The sequence below is a fragment of the Oncorhynchus masou genome, chromosome 6, assembly GCF_036934945.1.
Source record: "Oncorhynchus masou masou isolate Uvic2021 chromosome 6, UVic_Omas_1.1, whole genome shotgun sequence".
NCBI lineage: Eukaryota > Metazoa > Chordata > Actinopteri > Salmoniformes > Salmonidae > Oncorhynchus > Oncorhynchus masou.
This window is the reverse complement of record NC_088217.1, coordinates 10,250,459-10,270,491: the sequence shown is the minus strand read 5'-3', so window position 1 is coordinate 10,270,491 and position 20,033 is coordinate 10,250,459.

Below are 20,033 nucleotides of genomic sequence, written 5' to 3'. Positions count from 1 at the left end.
ATATATATATATATATATATATATATATATATATATATATATATATATATTCAGAGCCAAATCCCTAAATTGGTTAGAGAAGATCTTATGTCTTATGTCTTATTATATCAGTGTAATTGAAGTGTTGTGGTTGCACGATCACTGGCCTCATCTAAAGCCTTTTATTTTGGGGTGTTGCTATGGGCCACTAAGTGCTAACAGTCAGTATCTAAATAATGTGTGTGAAATGATTGATAGTGTATGGATGTAAACAGAGAGGTCTACATCCTTGGGGACCTGAATATTGACTGGTTTTCATTAAGCTGTTCGCTCAAGAGGAAGCTTCTCACTGTAACCAGTGCCTGTGATCTGGTTCAGGTTATTAATCAACCTACCAAGGTGTTTACAAACACTACAGGAACTAGATCCACATGTATTGATCACATTTCTACTAATACTGTTTTAAAGCTGTATCCGTACCTATTGGATGCAGTGATTACAATTGTGGCTATATACAGAAAAGCCAAAGTTCCAACAGCTGGGCTTAAAATAGTGTAGAAGAGATCATACAAAATATTTTGCTGTGACTCTTATGTGGATGATGTTAAACATATTTGTTGGTCTGATGTGATTAATGAGGAGCATCCTGATGATGGAAAAACTGGAGTACTTTAAATGAAAGTATGGGCAGAAAGACAAATTCAACTCCACCTTTCATCGAATCAGATGGCTTATTCATCACAAAACCATTTAATGTTGCCAATTATTTTAATGATTACTTCATTATAAAAAGTGGGCAAACTTAGCCAGGAAATGCCAACAATGAACAGTGAGCCATTGTATTCACGCATAAATAAACAAATAATGAAAGAAAAGCATTGCAAGATTGAATTCTATATAGTTAGTGTGGGAGAGGTGGAAAAATGATTGTTATCGATCAATAATGACAAACCTCCTGGCATTGACAACATAGATTGAAAGCTACTGAGGATGGTAGCTGACTCTTTAGCCACTCCTATCTGTCATATTTTTAATCTGAGCCTAGAGGAAAGTCTTTGACCTCAGGCCTGGAGGGAAGCCATTAAGTAATTCCGCTACCCAAGAGTGGTAAAACGGCCTTTACTGGTTCTAACAGCAAACCTATCAGCTTGCTGCCAGCTCATAGCAAACACAAATACAATGCTATTTCTCTTAAAACAAATTAACAACAGACTTTCAGCATGCTAATAGAGAAGGGCACTCAACATGTACTGCACTGACACAAATGACCGATGATTGGTTGAAAGAAATTGATAATAGGAAGATCGTGGGAGCTGTACTGTTAGATTTCAGCGCATCCTTTGATATTATTGACTATAACCTGTTGAAAAAAACATATGTGTTATGGCTTTTCAACCTATCTATCTAATAGAACTCAGAGGGTTTTCTTTAATGGAAGCTTCGCTAATGTCAAACATGTTAAGTGTGGTGTACTGCAGGGCAGCTCTCTAGGCCCTCTACTCTTTTCTATTTTTGACCAATGACATTCCGCTGGCATTAAACAAATCATGTGTGTCCATGTATGCTGATGATTCAACCATGTACACATCAGCAACCACAGCTAATGAAGTCACTGAAAACCTTATCAAAGAGTTGCAGTCTGTTTTGGAATGGGTGGCCAGTAATAAACTGGTCCTGAACATCTCTAAAACTAAGAGCATTGTATTTGGTACAAATCATTGCCAGACCTCAGCTGAATCTGGTAATGAATGATGTGGCTGTTTGACAAGTCGAGGAGACTAAATTACTTGGCATTACCTTAGATTGTAAACGGTCATGGTCAAAACATATAGATTACATGGTTGTAAAGATGGGGAGAGGTCTGTCAGTAATAAAATAGATTTTTTTTGACACCACACTCCAAAAAACAAATTCTGCAAACTCTAGTTTTGTCTAATCATGATTATTGTCCAGTCGTGTGGTCCCAGAACAGTGGCACATCTTGCTCATCATCGTAATCAGAGGGCTGATATAAATACTATGCATGCCAGTCTCTCTTGGCTCAGAGTTGAAGAGATACTGACTGCATCACTTCTTTTTATAAGAAACATTAGTGTGTTGAAAATTCCAAATGCTGTCTACTCTTGCCCACGATCAGGTCCATTGTTTTGTTGACATTAAGGGAGAGGTTATTTTCCTGGCACCACTCCACCAGGGCCCTCACCTCCTCTCTCGTTGTTGTCGGTAATCAGGCCTACCACTGTTGTGTCGTCAGCAAACTTGATGATTGAGTTGGAGACGTGTGTGGCCACGCAATAATGGGTGATTAATTACACTACAGGAGAGGGCTTAGCACGTACCTCTGTGGGGCCTCCCATGTTGATGATCAGTGTGGAGGAGGTGTTGTTGCCTACCTTCACCAAATGGGGTCAGCCCGTCAGGAAGTCCAGGACCCAGTAGGGTGGAGTTCAGACCCAGGGCCCTGTGCTTAGTGATGAGCTTGGAGGGCACTATGGTGTTGAGAGGCTGAGCCCTAGTGAAATTAACAGCTTTCTTACATTGGTATTTCTCTTATTCAGGTGGGATAGGGGCAGTGAGCAGTGCAATGGGGATTGCGTCGGCATGCAAATTGTGGGGCGGCATGCGAATTATAGTGGGTCTAAGGTGTCGGGTAAGGTGGAGCTGATATAATCCTTAAAACCTTTACTGCAGTCATATATAGTGTATTACATTTTGAGTTTGCATCCCAAAATCACACTTTATATACATCAAAGAAGACTGAAAAATATAAGAAAACCAATTGACAGAGGCCACTAGAGGGCGATTTGGTCATTCGACTGCAGGAAAGGAGTACCTAGCCTCTCAAAGCACTTCGTGATGACAGAAGTGAGCTCTACGGGGCGATAGTCATTTAGTTCAGTTACCTTCGCTTTCTCGGGTAGAGGAACAATGGCGGCCATCTTGAAGCAAGTGGGACAACAAACTGGGATATGGAGAGATTGAATATGTCTGTAAACACTCCATCTGGCTACTCTGCACATCCTCTGAGGACGCGGCTTGGCGTGCCGTCTCGGCCGGCAGCCTTAATCGCATTGTAATGGAGTTGATCGTTTTTTTTGGTTTGTTACCAATTACACAAATGGAACAAGGACATCAATTTAACTTTATCATCAGTATAATTTCCTTGTTAACATAGTAAAGAGAAGGCTATTCAGGTAGCTTTAAGGAATAGGTCAATAAAGTATCAACTGAGCTGGAACCATAATAGATGTGGTCCGCGTCCCTGGTTAAAACTACAGCCAAGGTCATGCATCCAGAGAGATACTCTTTAACAATATCATTAAAAAGATCATTGGTAAAGCAAATACCACAATTTCCTCCACTAAACACATTTACTCTGACAAATGGAGAAAAAAAAGGACAAACTGTCAGCAATATTCTGTAGCCAAAAGCTATACATGTTATTACAGTTTCACCTCCAATAGAATGTGCAATTCAGAATAGATTTACTAAATACAAAACTCCTGTGTTAAGTCATGTGGATTTGCTCTGTGCTCAGCTTTGGCACTGCACACAAAGACAATATGCAATATGGTGCTATTGCAGTCATTCAATATTTATATACATTTGTTTTTTAAGCCATACAATATTTATAATGTCTTTGTGATAGCCTAACTGTGTGTATTCACTTATGACCTACAGTGGATTGCACTTTGAATCTTAAAGATATTGCATTATAATAAAATAAAAAATGTAAAAGTGTTGCAATAGGAGAAATTTGAAGTTTGCAATGGGAATTGAAACAGAAAGTGAAACAGGAAGTGGTCCCATAGGGAAATAATACACGGCGAACAGGAAACGTCAACAGACTTCTTTAGTCTGTAAGGAACAAATGCAATAGCAGAAATGCAGAGAGGAAGTCAGGGATGGTGTAATGTGACAACGTCACGCGACATTGTTATGGGAATCCTCCAACTGCCAAAGCCTAACTTTTTTGAAGACAGAACTTGGGGTCAAGTTATATTCAATTCCACAATGTTGAGAAGAGAGCACCTTCAGCATTCTACAGTATATCAAAGAGCAGTGTCGTCAAGTACAGTGCAGTACAGCTACTGTGAGACAAGCAGTATTTATGCTGCAGTAGTTTATGTGTCGGGGGGCTCATCAGTTTGTTATATCTGGAGTACTTCTCCTGTCCAATTCAGTGTCCTGTGTGAATCTAAGTGTGCGTTCTCTAATTCTCTCCTTCTCTCTCTCGGAGGACCTGAGCCCTAGGACCATGCCCCAGGACTACCTGACATGATGACTCCTTGCTGTCCCCAGTCCACCTGGCCGTGCTGCTGCTCCAGTTTCAACTGTTCTACCTTATTATTATTCGACCATGCTGGTCAATTATGAACATTTGAACATCTTGGCCATGTTCTGTTATAATCTCCACCCGGCACAGCCGGAAGAGGACTGGCCACCCCACATATGCTCTCTCTAATTCTCTTTCTTTCTCTCTCTCGGAGGACCTGAGCCCTAGGACCATGCCCCAGGACTACCTGACATGATGACTCCTTGCTGTCCCCAGTCCACCTGGCCGTGCTGCTGCTCCAGTTTCAACTGTTCTGCCTTATTATTATTCGACCATGCTGGTCATTTATGAACATTTGAACATCTTGGCCATGTTCTGTTATAATCTCTACCCGGCACAGCCAGAAGAGGACTGGCCACCCCACATAGCCTGGTTCCTCTCTAGGTTTCTTCCTAGGTTTTGGCCTTTCTAGGGAGTTTTTCCTAACCACCGTGCTTCTACACCTGCATTGCTTGCTGTTTGGGGTTTTAGGCTGGGTTTCTGTACAGCACTTTGAGATATCAGCTGATGTACGAAGGGCTATATAAATAAACTTGATTTGATTTGATTCGACTTTACATCCAAGCTTTACATCCAAGCTATACATCCCAACAGTATAGTAATCTAGAGTATTTCCTCACTAAAACATCAATCAATCCAGAGACATATGTCAAGCAAAGAGCTCTTTCATATTTGTTTCTCTGCATTAAAAATACAGGATCTGATTTAAAGCTGTGTGTGTTGGGAATATTGCCTTCAACAAACCGTGATATTCTCTGGTCTCATGTGAGGGCTGCGTCTTGTATAATAGGTACTTTATCTCGTGTTGAAGGGGAAGTTCACACAGAGCATTTCAACAAGTAAACTCTATTTTACAGAGTTATAAACTGTTTTCTAGTCTGAGATTATCTTGTGATGTTGAGTAAGCACAGTTCTTCTGGGCAAAAGAGAGTAGACACACATCCTGTCTGATTTTATTTCTGATGCATTGCTGGATTAACGGGGTTATATGTTAAACACATATGGTGCTTTGTGTCATACTGTTTTACCATGGTCTAGGTGATGAGGTGTGCTGTTTTATCATGGTCTAAGTCATGGGGTGGGTCATACTGTTTTATCATGGTCTAAGTCATGAGGTGTACTGTTTAACCATGGTCTAAGTCATGGGGTGGGTCATACTGTTTAACCATGGTCTAAGTCATGAGGTGTACTGTTTAACCATGGTCTAAGTCATGAGGTGTACTGTTTAACCATGGTCTAAGTCATGAGGTGTACTGTTTAACCATGGTCTAAGTCATGAGGTGGGTCATACTGTTTTACCATGGTCTAATCCTGCCAACTACACCAAATGTAATGTGGGGTTTCACTGCTAACAAAGGTGTTTAACAACTCTAGCTAATGTTATGTGGGGTTTCACTGCTAACAAAGGTGGGTTTAACAACTCTAGCTAATGTTATGTGGGGTTTCACTGCTAACAACGGTGTTTAACAACTCTAGCTAATGTAGTGTGGGGTTTCACTGCTAACAAAGGTGGGTTTAACAACTCTATCTAATGTTATGTGGGGTTTCACTGCTAACAACGGTGTTTAACAACTCTAGCTAATGTAGTGTGGGGTTTCACTGCTAACAAAGGTGGGTTTAACAACTCTACACTGATTATTACCTTCACATGGAGATTCTGGAATCCATCACAGATCAGGTGACATTGAGTTCTGTGTTCTACTTTGTCACGACTTCTACTGAAGTCGATGCCACTCCTTGTTCGGGCGGTGCTCGGCGGTCGACGTCACCGGTCTTCTAGCCATCATTGATCTATGTTTCATTTTCCATTGGTTTTGTCTTGTCTTCTTACACACCTGGTTCCAATCCCATTCATTAATTGTTGTGTATTTAAACGTCTGTTTCCCCTCATGTTTTTGTCAGAGATTGTTTATTGTTCTGTTCGTGTTTAATGGATTGGTGTGCGACGGGTTCTTGTACCCACATTTATTTTATTATGGACTTTGGTTTTGGAGTTTGTGTTTTAAGTTATTAAAATACTCCATTTATACCAAGTTTGATTCTCCTGCGCCTGACTTCCCTGCCACCGACATACACAACGTGACATACTTCTATGTTCTAATCATTTAAATGTCCTATTTCGGGATGTGTTGATAATACAACTTTGTCAGGCGGTAATTGTCATGCAGATTACTGCTATTCTCATGGTAATTGACCAATAATTAACATAAACAGGACAAACAATGCATATATATATATGTATATACATATATATATATATATACTGTTTTTCATTTCTTTATTTATGTACTTTTAAAATATTTTTGTCGCGCCCTGACCTTAGAGAGCCGTTTTATTTCTCCATTTGGTTAGGTAAGGGTGTGATTTGGGTGGGCATTCTATGTTTTCTATTTCTTCGTTTTTGGCCGAGTGTGGTTCCCAATCAGAGGCAGCTGTCTATCGATTCCTCTGATTGGGAATCATACTTAGGCAGCCTTTTTGACACCTAATGCAGTGGGTAGTTATTTATTTTCCGTGTGTGTTTGTGTGCGCCACGGTTGCGTCACGTTCGGTTTCTGTTTACCTGTTTTTTTTGTTGTGAAGGTTTCACTTTATTAAAGATGTGGAATTACATGCTGCGCCTTGGCTCATCTATGACAGGGAGTTTGAAGACAGCGAACGTGACCATTTTTGCCTGTCTGTGATCTCAACCCCTCACAAAAAAACAGCAACAAAGAAATATTAAAAAGTTGGTCACAAAATATAAATAAACATTTCCATTTCTCCTCATGGTTCAGATTATTCAAATTCAATCATGAAGTCTTTAGAGAGTGATTAATGTGACAATAGAGTGTTGAGCGCCAGGCCATTAGCGACAGCCGTTAGCAAGTTTGGTAGGCCTTCCATCAGCGCCATTCATTTGCACAGGTACAGGACAATTTATCTAGATCCAGGACACCTTATCCATCAGCGCCATTCATTTGCACAGGTACAGGACAATTTATCTAGATCCAGGACACCTTATCTAGATCTAGAACATCTTATATAGATCCAGGACAACCTTATCTAGATCCAGGACAACCTTATCTAGATCCAGGACAATTTATCTAGATCCAGAACATCTTATATAGATCCAGGACAACCTTATCTAGATCCAGGACAACCTTATCTAGATCCAGGATACCTTATCTAGATCCAGGACAACCTTATCTAGATCCAGGACAACCTTATCTAGATCCAGGACACTTTATCTAGATCCAGGACACCTTATCTAGATCCAGGACAACTTATCTAGATCCAGGAAACCTTATCTAGATCCAGGACAACCTTATCTAGATCCAGGACAACCTTATCTATATCCAGGACAACTTATCTAGATCCAGGACAACTTATCTAGATCCAGGACAACCTTATCTAGATCCAGCACAACCTTATCTATATCCAGGACACCTTATCTAGATCCAGGACAACCTTATCTAGATCCAGGACAACCTTATCTAGATCCAGGACAACCTTATCTAGATCCAGGACAACCTTATCTAGATCCAGGACAACCTTATCTAGATCCAGGACAACCTTATCTAGATCCAGGACACCTTATCTAGATCCAGGACAACCTTATCTAGATCCAGGACAACCTTATCTAGATCCAGGACAACCTTATCTATATCCAGGACACCTTATCTAGATCCAGGACAACTTATCTAGATCCAGGACAACCTTATCTAGATCCAGGACAACCTTATCTAGATCCAGGACAACCTTATCTAGATCCAGGACAACCTTATCTAGATCCAGGACAACCTTATCTAGATCCAGGACACCTTATCTAGATCCAGGACAACCTTATCTATATCCAGGACACCTTATCTAGATCCAGGACAACTTATCTAGATCCAGGACAACTTATCTAGATCCAGGACAACCTTATCTAGATCCAGAACATCTTATATAGATCCAGGACAACCTTATCTAGATCCAGGACACCTTATCTAGATCCAGGACAACCTTATCTAGATCCAGGACAACTTATCTATATCCAGGACACCTTATCTAGATCCAGGACAACTTATCTAGATCCAGAGCATCTCCGGATAATTGTGAACGGTCATCCAACTCAGAATTCCAAGTCGGGATTTCTCCTTAAATAGGTGTCTTCGTTGGACAGACACAGAGAGGGGGAGAGGAAGAAAGGATGAAAGTGAGAGGGAAACAGAAACAGACAGGAGAGTGATTTTCACTAAAGAGGAGGTCGTGCTGCCCGAGATGCATGCTGGATATTTTGGAGTGAAGCGCATAATTGCCTAAATCAACCTATGCTTCTTCTGGTATGGGATTGTCAAAGATTTGGACAGCTGGCCAAGTGAAATAACTTTTTGTCTATCAATCCCATTATATTTGTCACCTCGTGCTTAAAGGTACCTGTCTAGCTTGCCAGAAGATGGAGAGGATGAGGGCTGCGGCACCGGAGTTGAAGCCCATCAGTTGTTTCAACATGGCACGGTAAGTGTCACAATTCACATTTTACCCTGATAAGTTGTTTTATAATGGTTACTTTATTTGACCACAGCAGAGTTCAATATTATAGAGAGTGTGTGTGTGTATGTCTCAGTATCCTTCCAAATATGAAAATCTGCCACAGATACGGGTAAATATATCTTCTCTCACAGTTTAAATGTTAGGGGTGGACCTCATTGAAACCTTCACAAAATCCAGCTGGTCAGACACCAGACACCAGGAAACAGCTGGTGTCTGACGGCGACCAATCACTTTACCAAGTGGGTGGAGGCATTACTCATTAAGTTCAGTGAAGGAAAGAAGTCTAAATTCCCTTCTGTAACACATCAAGAACAAAACTGGCGAGGCAACCTCCAACACCAACGGTTCTCCTGAGGTCATCTTGTGTGACCAAGGTCATGAACTCTGGAACAAGGTACGGATTTTCTAGATTATATTCTGTCACCAAAATGTCTTTTTTTTTTTAAATGTATTACTTTTTTTGTTAATTTTTTTTATGGTACATAATGAAGCATATTTCAATATCTTACATTGTCAATAGATATCCCTTATCTCCTCCTCCAGGTTTGGATGAACGGACCAACCAGACCCTCAAGAATGCCATGGGCAAGGTACCAGGAACGGTGGTAGGACAACCTGAAGGTATTTATCTTTGCAAACAACATCTTCCAGGCCTCTACCGAGTACTCACTCTATCGCCTTCTGTACGGACGGGAGCCCCAGCTGTTGACTGAGGTAAACAATGCAATTGTATATACACTTATCGCATACACTGTAGTCTTTCAGATGTGTGATTGACTTAGTGTTGTTGTTTGTCTATTGCTATTTTTGTATAATGTACTTTCAGATCACTGAAACCCTCCCTGATGTGGTGAAAGTTGTCAAACCTTATCAGAACGCCTTCGAGGACCTTCAGGCACGGACTGAGAAGGATGTAGATGCTTTTACCCAGGTCAAAATGATTTTCCGCTGTTAATTTATTTTCTGTCCCTTCAAGAGATATATAAGAGATGTATTTGTAATAATATGATATATAATTGCATTTATTTCTGTTATCAATCAAGGTGAGATTGAACATGGACAAGGTGCAGGAGAAACAGAAGGGGAGCAACTTGAGGAGAATCAAGAAGGGGACCAAGTGCTTCGACATCCGGGCGAATGACTTGGTTTGGAAGAAGGACGAAAGGAAGGTGAGACCTGGGAAACATCTCTGCTTTTTCGTTCCTAGCTGGAGTCACCATCCATTAAGTTGAATATAAAAATCTCAGATTATAACTATTTGCATTTGCACACAACAAAACCTGAAGCTAGTTTTATGTTACCTAACACTGACATTTTTCTCTTTATGTCTTCCTAGGGTTACCTCGGTGGAAGCCAACAATCTTCTCCAGTTGGTGCATTTGGACGGTCGAGCACTGAAAGTCTTGACGCCCTACACTTTGGTGAAGTCCATGAGAAAAAGTATGTTAAAGAAAAAGATAATCAAACACGTTTGGTGTTCACCAAAAGGCACGTGGGAGACTCCCCACACATATGGAAGAAGGTACTCTGGTTCAATGAGACTAAAATGGAGCTTTTTGGCCATCAAGGAAAACACTATGTCTGGTGCAAACCCAACACCTCTCATCACCCCAAGAATTCCATACCCACAGTTAAGCATGGTGGTGGCAGCATCATGCTGTGGGGATGTTTTTCATTGGCAGGGACTGGGAACTGGTCAGAATTAAAGGAATTGATGGATGGCGCTAAATACAAGGTAATTCTTGAGGGAAACCTGTTTCAGTCTTCCAGAGATTTGAGACTGGGACGGAGGTTCACCTTCCAGCACGATAATAACCCTAAGCATGCTTCTAAAGCAACACTCAAGTGGTTTACGGGGAAATATTGAAATGTCTCGGAATGGCCTAGTCAATGCCCAGACCTCAATCCAATTGAAAATATGTGGTGTGACTTAAAGATTGCTGTTCACGAGCTCTCAGTTAAACTAGTGGAGTTTAAAGACGTGTTGAACTCAGGCCCAGTTTAACTAGTGAAGCTTAAAGAAGTGTGGCTTTTCCTTCCTCAGCTTTATCGATTTGTGTGGACTAGTTTTGTGAGAGAACTTGTCTGTTAAACTATTTGAAAGGAAACTATTGATTACAAAAGTAGTGCATAAATCTTTCTCTGACTAAAACCAACAATAACCATGGCAACCATTGGTAAAGCCCTTTGCTGTAGATTTTTCTTGTATTTGGTTCAAAAACAAGCTCTGAGAAAAACAGATCCATGATGAATAACGTTTCACACTGGAAGTCAGATCGGAAATCACATACAGTAGGCCAACATATAGTCTAATAAAGATTCATTAAAATCAGTAAAAATCATAAACACTACTTCTACATTACTTCTTTCACTAAATACTCCAATGACAGTCTTTCAGTCAGTTAAAATTCCTCAAAAACATTGTATTTCACTATAAGGTCTAGTCTAGTCCATGCCTCAGATCCAGCCAGACATAAAGTGAAGTCAAAATGAAACTCTTTGATGTTGCCAACTATCCCATGCTCTCATACCTTCAGCAGCATAACGTAATGAATGTGTTAAGTCATGGCCCTGAAACTTCATTTCTAAATCAAAGCCTTGCTATCTACCTCTTGGAAGGCAAACATTCAGAATAAAACGAAACAGAGAAATGAACATTATCTTCATCCAGGAGAATTAAATGCACATTAAATGTCAATTCATGCATTCAAACAAGACAACTGCCGCATAAATAAATTGGTCTCTTGTAAATGTCATTTTCAAACTCCAGTATAGCGCCCTAACAGAGTTGAGCAGGCACGCACACACACACACACACACACACACACACACACACACACACACACACACACACACACACACACACACACACACACACACACACACACACACACACACACACACACACACACACACACACACACACACACAGTACTGTATACACATATCTCACATGACATTCATAGGGACACTGCTCTCAGAACATAAAGCCCTGCCTAACACTAAACGTGCACTTCTAGAACCTAACACTGACCGTGCACTTCTAGAACCTAACACTGACCGTGCACTTCTAGAACCTAACACTATCCGTGCACTTCTAGAACCTAAAACTAACCGTGCACTTCTAGAACCTAACACTAACGTGCACTTCTAGAACCTAACACTAACTGTGTACTTCTAAAACCAAACCCTAGCCGTGCACTTCTAGAACCTAACACTAACCGTGCACTTCTAGAACCTCACCTTTCTATAACCTAACACTGACCATGAACTTCTAGAACCTCACAATATTTGTGCACTTATAGAACCTAACGCTGTACATTTCTAGAACCTAACGCTAACCGTGCCCTTCTAGAACCTAACACTAACGTGCCCTTCTATAACCTAGCCCTTCTAGAACCTAACACTGACCGTGTACTTCTTGAACCTAACACTAACCATGCATTTCTAGATCCTAGCCCTTCTAGAACCTAAGACTAACTGTGCACTTCTAGAACCTAACACTGACCGTGCACTTCTAGAACCTAAAACTAACCATGCACTTCTAGAACCTGAAACTAACCATGCCCTTCTAGAACCTAACACGAACCATGCACTTCTAGAACCTAGCCCTTCTAGAACCTAACACTAACCGCGCACTTCTAGAACCTAGCATTTCTAGAACCTAACACTAACTGTGCACATCTAGAACCTAACACTAACCGTGCACTTCTATAACCTAACATGCACTACTAGAATCCCAACGTACAGTAATATTTACAATTTCACAAACACGGAAGGACATAAAGACATGAAGACATTTGAAGATAGATGAATATACATGGCGACATAAAGATAGATGAAGACACATGAAGATAGATGAAAACACATGAAGATAGATGAAGACACATGAAGACATGAAGATAGGAAGATAGATGAATACATGACGACATGAAGATAGATGAAAACACATGAAGATAGATGAAGACACATGAAGACATGAAGATAGATGAAAATGTGAAGATAGATGAAGACACAAGAAGACACGAAGATAGATGAAGACACATGAAGATAGATGAAAATGTGAAGATAGATGAAGACATGAAGATAGATGAAGACACATGAAGATAGATGAAAATGTGAAGATAGATGAAGACACGAAGATAGATGAAGACACGAAGATAGATGAAAATGTGAAGATAGATGAAGGCACATGAAGATAGATGAAAATGTGAAGATAGATGAAGACATGAAGACACAAGAAGACACGAAGATAGATGAAAATGTGAAGATAGATGAAGGCAACAAGATAGATGAAGACATGAAGATACATGAAGACATGAAGATGAAACACAACAACATCATCTGACAGTGAATATTGGTTCCCGTCTCCGAATAGAACAGAAACAACCAAGAGAAATGCTTTTTAAACCATCCAACCCTCATTATAAGTCCAACCCACCCACTCTCTCACCCCGCCGGCCGCTAACACACACACACACACACACACACACACACACACACACACACACACACACACACACACACACACACACACACACACACACACACACACACAGTAAAGATGTAGTCAGAAGAAAGTGCTCCATTGCAACAACAATGACAACAGTACCCTTGATCCTTCGTCTGATGACCCCCAGTCGGCACTTGAGCGAAACAGAAAACATATCCTCGTTTCTCCTCCTCCTCCTTTCCTCATCGACTCGTTGTTTAAAAAAATAAAATAAAGGCTTCTGTGAGGAGCACTCTGTAATAAGTCACATGACACTCGGCTCTAAGGAGCTAGCTGTCTCAGTCAGGCTCGTTCTCGCTCTCTATCACTGGCTCTCCTTTCTCTCTACACATTAAACCTCCCTTCAGACCAGATGAACTTCAAGCGCTCTAAGGTGAGGTGGTAGTGGTGGCATCAACCAGAAGCCAGAAGAAGAAGAGCGCATGTCAAGAAGCAGACACAGAAGACGGATCTAACTGACAGCAAACCAAATAGACTGCGGCTGGACGCTGTAAAGAGAGAGGAGGCTAAGCAGCATAGAGCATGAATCCTGGGAGCTCCCTGTCATTCATTGCGATCAGCACAGGAATATTGACTGATTAATATTCATAAACCTCTGCTCCTCTGTTTCTGGATCGGTTTCACTCTGCTTCCCACTTTCTCCTTCTCTTTCTCTTGTTTCTCTCTTACTCTACTCCCTTTCTTTCTCTCTCCCTATCCTCCCTTCCTGTTTCTCTCTCTCCCTCTGCCTCTCTCTGCCTCTCTCTGCCTCTCCTCCCTTCCTCCCTCTCTCTCCCTCTGCCTCTCTCTGCCTCTCTCTGCCTCTCCTCCCTTCCTCCCTCTCTCTCCCTCTGCCTCTCTCTGCCTCTCCTCCCTTCCTCCCTCTCTCTCTCTCTCTCTCTCTCTCTCTCTCTCTCTCTGCCTCTCTCTCTCTCTCTGCCTCTCTCTGCCTCTCTCTGCCTCTCTCTGCCTCTGACACACAGACATGCACACTACTACACACCACTGTATGACAGAACATCTGTAGGGAATTGTACTGAATTACATGGTTCCTTATTGAAGTTCCTTCCTCCTCCACCACCACCATCAGCAGCAGCAGCCCTCCAGTCCGGACAGTGTTATGAATCACTACAATGTGTATAGGTTTAATAACCTGTCAAAACTCAGCACAACACAGCACGACTATCAGCTTCATTAGTCTCAATGACTAGAACACACAGTTAACAGTACTATAACAGTAGGATAGTGGAACTACTGTATGTCACGACACTACATGTACTGTATCTAAGGTGAATTCACCAATTTGTAAGTCGCTCTGGATAAGAGCGTCTGCCAAATGACTTAAATGTATGTAAATGTAAATGTACTGTATCTGCAGGGAAAGGAGAGAAGTGTCACCTCTCTTTTTTTCTAGGTGACAAGTGACGCAGAGCCTAAATCACACAGAGAACTGTAACGAAACAGATCAGTACACACTAGAACCGAGTCAGAGACAACATAAACATGACGATAGAAGTGTTACAGATGCCGTATCTTAATTTGATCATCCTGTTGTTGCAAACTTGTAGTGTATTCGAGGTTTAAAAACGCTTGAAAAGTTTGTAATTTCCACTTTAAAATGTCAGATCTGATATGCACAAACAAAAATATATATCAACCCCTACAATGATTTTTCTTTAATTATAATCCACATAATAATTCGCATTTCCTGTTGCTGCAGGATTATTTTCCTGCTGTGAGGAATTGGCTCAAATTATGATTTAGCTGAAAACATCAGACACTTAGCCTCTTCTGGATTAAAGTCTCAAAATATTTCCAATTAAAATATTATCTTCCAACAAACAGCTATAGCTATCAGAATATGAAATCTGGGCCCAATATTGATCCGATGATGAATGATGGCTTCTGAAAGGCAAACATTTGATTGTTGGGAGATGCCATTGATAGCGACAAATTGGTACCTAAGTTTTTCCTCCCTCTAAAGATTGTAAGACTGTCTGTATATTTGATAAGAGACAAAACCATGATGATGAGCATAGTGGCAGTGCATTCTGAGTGAGTCAACCATAAACACCATCAACAACCAGACGCAACAAGGACATCAAAGACAGTTCAGTTAGTGACTAGCATTGAGGGAATTCAATTATCTGTACTCCGATTAGGAGTTTGCAGTGGGTGAAGAGTGATTGCATTCATTTTGTAACCAAGCTGCCTCCCGGGCGTGAGTCAGGTGCTCCGTTCTGGCCAATGGCGAAGTTGCACAAAACAAAAGTGATGTAGGTTAAGCACGTGGAGTAATGAGGAGTATTCTGTATTTTTACATGCAAAAGTGATTTAAAAATATTTTAAAAAGCTTTATCTGCCATGCCAATGAAAACTAGTTTGAAAATTAAAACATATTTTATGGGAAAGAGTTGAACGATGCTTCATCTTAACTAAGTCAGTTAAGAACAAATTCTTATTTTACAATGACGGCCTATCCCGGCCAAACCCTCCCTAACATATAACCGCTAGTGTTTATTTGTGAAGGGCACAAACCCTCCTCACTTTTGCCACAGGCCGGTGTACCACAGGTCAAAGGTCAGCTTAATCATACTGTATTACAAACAGCATAAGCAATGGCAACATTCTCTTCTATGTGAATTAACTGGAGGGTTATTTGTTTAACAAGCAAAGGCCCCTGGGTTAAAAATCAAATACTATTTAAAATATCTAAATTACTTTCACATACATTCTAAGTACTCAGATATATATATATTTTTAAAAACAAGTAGTTGAATATTAATGTATGTAGAAAAACGCTTGGAAAGTAATAAAAAAAAATACTTGAATACACTCCCATGTATTTAAAGGTGCAATATGCAGAAATAGCTCTGCCATTTCCTGGTTGCTAAAATTCTAACAGGTCGCCTCATTTCAGTTAATGTGACAAAACAAGCAAAATAATGTATTTTCAGTTTTTTGAAGCTGGTGTACAAAACAAAGGTGAACGAGAAGCACAGAAATAGAGCACATAGAACAGATCTAACGTTTCTTAGATTTGCTTTCAATGAGAATTATAGATCTATAAATGACATTTCTATGTGAATTTTAGTCGGGTCGCCCAAAAAGTTATATATTGCTTTAACCAAGATATTTGAAAATACTCTCAACTACAATTTGGTAGACTATGTGTTTATTTACAAATAAACATTCAAATACAAATTAAAAGTAATTATTTTGGGCTGTGTATTTTAAAATACTCACATTTTATAAATGTATTTGAAACCTAGGTCAGGTGACTAGTATTGCTACTAGTATCTGATAAGTATTAGTCAGCTAAACAAGTTACATGATATCACAGCAATGGCTCCGACAGAGATGGTCGCCTCACATCAGGTCATTAGGAAACTGTGCAGTATTTTGTTTTTTTTAATGTATTATTTCTTACCTTGTTAGCCCAGGAAATCTCAAGCGTTATTACATACAGCCGGAAAGAGCTGTTGGATATAAAAGTGTCATTACGACCAGGAATACATCTTTCCCGAAGCGGATACGTTGTTTGGATCTCCACCCTGGACATGGGATCTTATCCCAGAGGCCGACCCAAAACAACGCGGTCGCCGCAGGAGAGGCAGACGGAGCGGCCTACTGGTCAGACTCAGAAGGCGAGCACACCATCCACCGCTTCCGAGCATATTACTCGCCAATGTCCAATCTCTAGACAACAAGGTGGACGAAATTAGGGCACGAGTTGCCTTCCAGAGAGACATCAGAGATTATAACATTCTGTGTTTCATGGAAACATGGCTCACTAGGGAAATGTTGTCAGAACGGCGGGGTTGTATGCCTTATGATTAACGACTGATGGTGTAATCATAACAATATACAGGAACTCAAGTCCTTTTGTTCACCTGACCTAGAAAATTCTGAACAGAAATGCAATGATTCATTGGATCAGTCTAAAACTTTGCACATACACTGCTGCCATCTAGTGGCCAAAATCTAAATTGCACCTGGGCTGGAATAATATATTTCTCTTGCATTTCAAAGATGATGGTACAAAAAGTACAAAAGAACGGTGTTTTGTTTCTTTGTTTTATCTTTTACCAGATCTATTGTGTTATATTCTACTACATTCCTTTCACATTTCCATAAACGTCAAAGTGTTTCCTTTCAAATGGTGCCAAAAATATGCATATCCTTGTTACAGGCAGTTAGATTTGGGTATGACATTTTAGACGAAAATTTAACAAAAAGGGCTAATCCTTAAACAGTCATCACTAACATAAAGAGGCTGCTGCCAACACACAGACTCAAATCTCTGCCCACTTTAATACATTTTATAAATGGATTTAATAAAGGTATCACTAGCCACTTTAAACAATGCCACTTTATATAATGTTTACATACCCTACTTTAGCCATCTCATATGTATATACTGTATTCTATACCATCTCCTGCATTTTGCCTATGCCGTTCGGCCATCGCTCATCCATATATTTATATGCACATACTCTTATTCATTCCTTTACAGTTGTGTGTATAAGGTAGTAGTTTTGGAATTGTTAGGTTAGATTACTTGTTAGATATTACTGCATGGTCAGAACTAGAAGCACAAGCATTTTGCTACCCTCGCATTAACATCTGCTAACCGTGTGTATGTGATCAATACAATTGGATGTGATTACACTATGAAAAGCCAAACTGATTCATTTTATTAATAAACAATACCATTGTTGTCAGGATTATCTATTGCTTCCTCATCAGTGATGAATGCTGACCAGTACATAGCAGGTGAACTGAGGATAAACCTGACCATAGCTAAAGGCTAGAACATGTAACTCTCTCCTGTAACTCTCTCTCTTCTAGATGCCCTGATCATTTCAATAGCCACACAGCCGCAAGCTGCTTCTCCTGTCTCAGCCAGGCAGGTATTCCCTATTTAGTGCACTACTTTTTACCAGGGCCTATAGGGTTTTGGCCTAAAGTAGTGCACTACATAGGGAGCCATTTGAGGCGTAGACTCTGCAGCTATTACCCCTCGAGGAGAGGAGACCCCCGAACATGGACAGGTCATTGGCAATTCCTCCACTGATTCATTATCACTACACACAAAACCATACACACACAAAGATGCACATACACACACATCTCTCTCTCTCTATCTCTCTCTCTCTCTCTCTCTCTCTCTCTCTCTCTCTCTCTCATACACCATACTCCTTCTAGATACCGCTGAGTCTTATCTAATCACACACAGAGGTTGTACTTATCTAATCAGGTTGTACCCTCTGCAAATTATTAACCTGGCATGCCTTCCCTGTTCCTCATCTCCGGTATAGCCACTAGCTGTTTAGTAGAGAGAGGATAAAGGGAAGAAAGCAAGAGAGAGACAGGGAGAGGGAGAGGGGAGAGAGAGAGAATGAGAAAGAGAGAGTGAGAGAGAGAGACATGGAGAGGGATAGGGGAGAGAGAAGAGGAAGAAAGAGAGAGGGAGAGAGACATGGAGAGGGATAGGGGAGAGAGAGAAGAGGAAGAAAGAGAGAGAGAGAAAGGGAAAGAGGGAGAGAGAGACACGGAGAAAGATGGAGGAGAGGGAGAGAGAGAGAAAAAGAAAGCGAAAGAGAGAGGGAGAGAGAGAGAGAAGAGGAAGAAAGAGAGAAAGAGAAATAGGGAGAGGGAGAGAGAGACACGAAGAAAGATGGAGGAGAGGGAGAGAGAGAGAAAGAGAGAGAGAGCGAAAGAGAAAGAAGGGAGAAAGCAAGAGAGTAAAAAAGAGAGAGGGGAGAAGGTGATTTGAGGTGGTTAACAAAATGAGGACTGGTCTCTGAGGCCAAAACACTGGAATCAGTCTGAACATGGCATTCTACAGAACCACAGTCAAAGTTTAGATTGAAGGGAAATTACTTGAACATTCCTACATTATTATTATCATCATCTGAAACTATCTATACTATATACTGGCACATAATATACCATAGGCACCATAAGACGTGAATGTGAATGATTCATATGCTTGCTTGGCTGACTCTTCCATTTACCTGAATGTTTTGCCAAAAAATCGAACCGTCAGATAGCAGCTTGCCTCAGGGATTCTCTACCCTATTAACATAAGGTACAATATCTAACACGTGCAATATACGATAAGCAGAGAAACTGAAAGTTAATCAAATCTGTAAGAAATAATTCAATCACTGATTCATTCAATAGCTTTGGGAAATTAGACAGTTAATTACAATTTAATATCTTTGTTAACCTCGTTCTAAGGTCTACATGAACGTTTCAAGGATACGTACAATTCTTACATGGTTTGCTATAAGAAAGGACATTTTGATTGGATAAAGTGACGCATGGATCATGGGATCCATCATCATCACCATCACCATCATCATCATCACCATTACCATCACCACCATCATCATCACCACCATCATCATCACCATCACCACCATCATCACCATCACCACCATCATCATCACCATCACCACCACCATCATCATCACCACCATCATCATCACCATCACCACCATCATCATCATCACCACCATCATCATCACCATCATCATCATCACCATCAGTTTGGCCGTCATTGTAAATAAGAATTTGTTCTTAACTGACTTGACTAGTTAAATAAAGGTTTAATATATTTTCTTTCAAAAGGGTGCTTACTCAGAGCTGACCAGCTGGCAAGTGTCTCTATCGACCTCTCTCTGACCCAGTCTGTAGTAC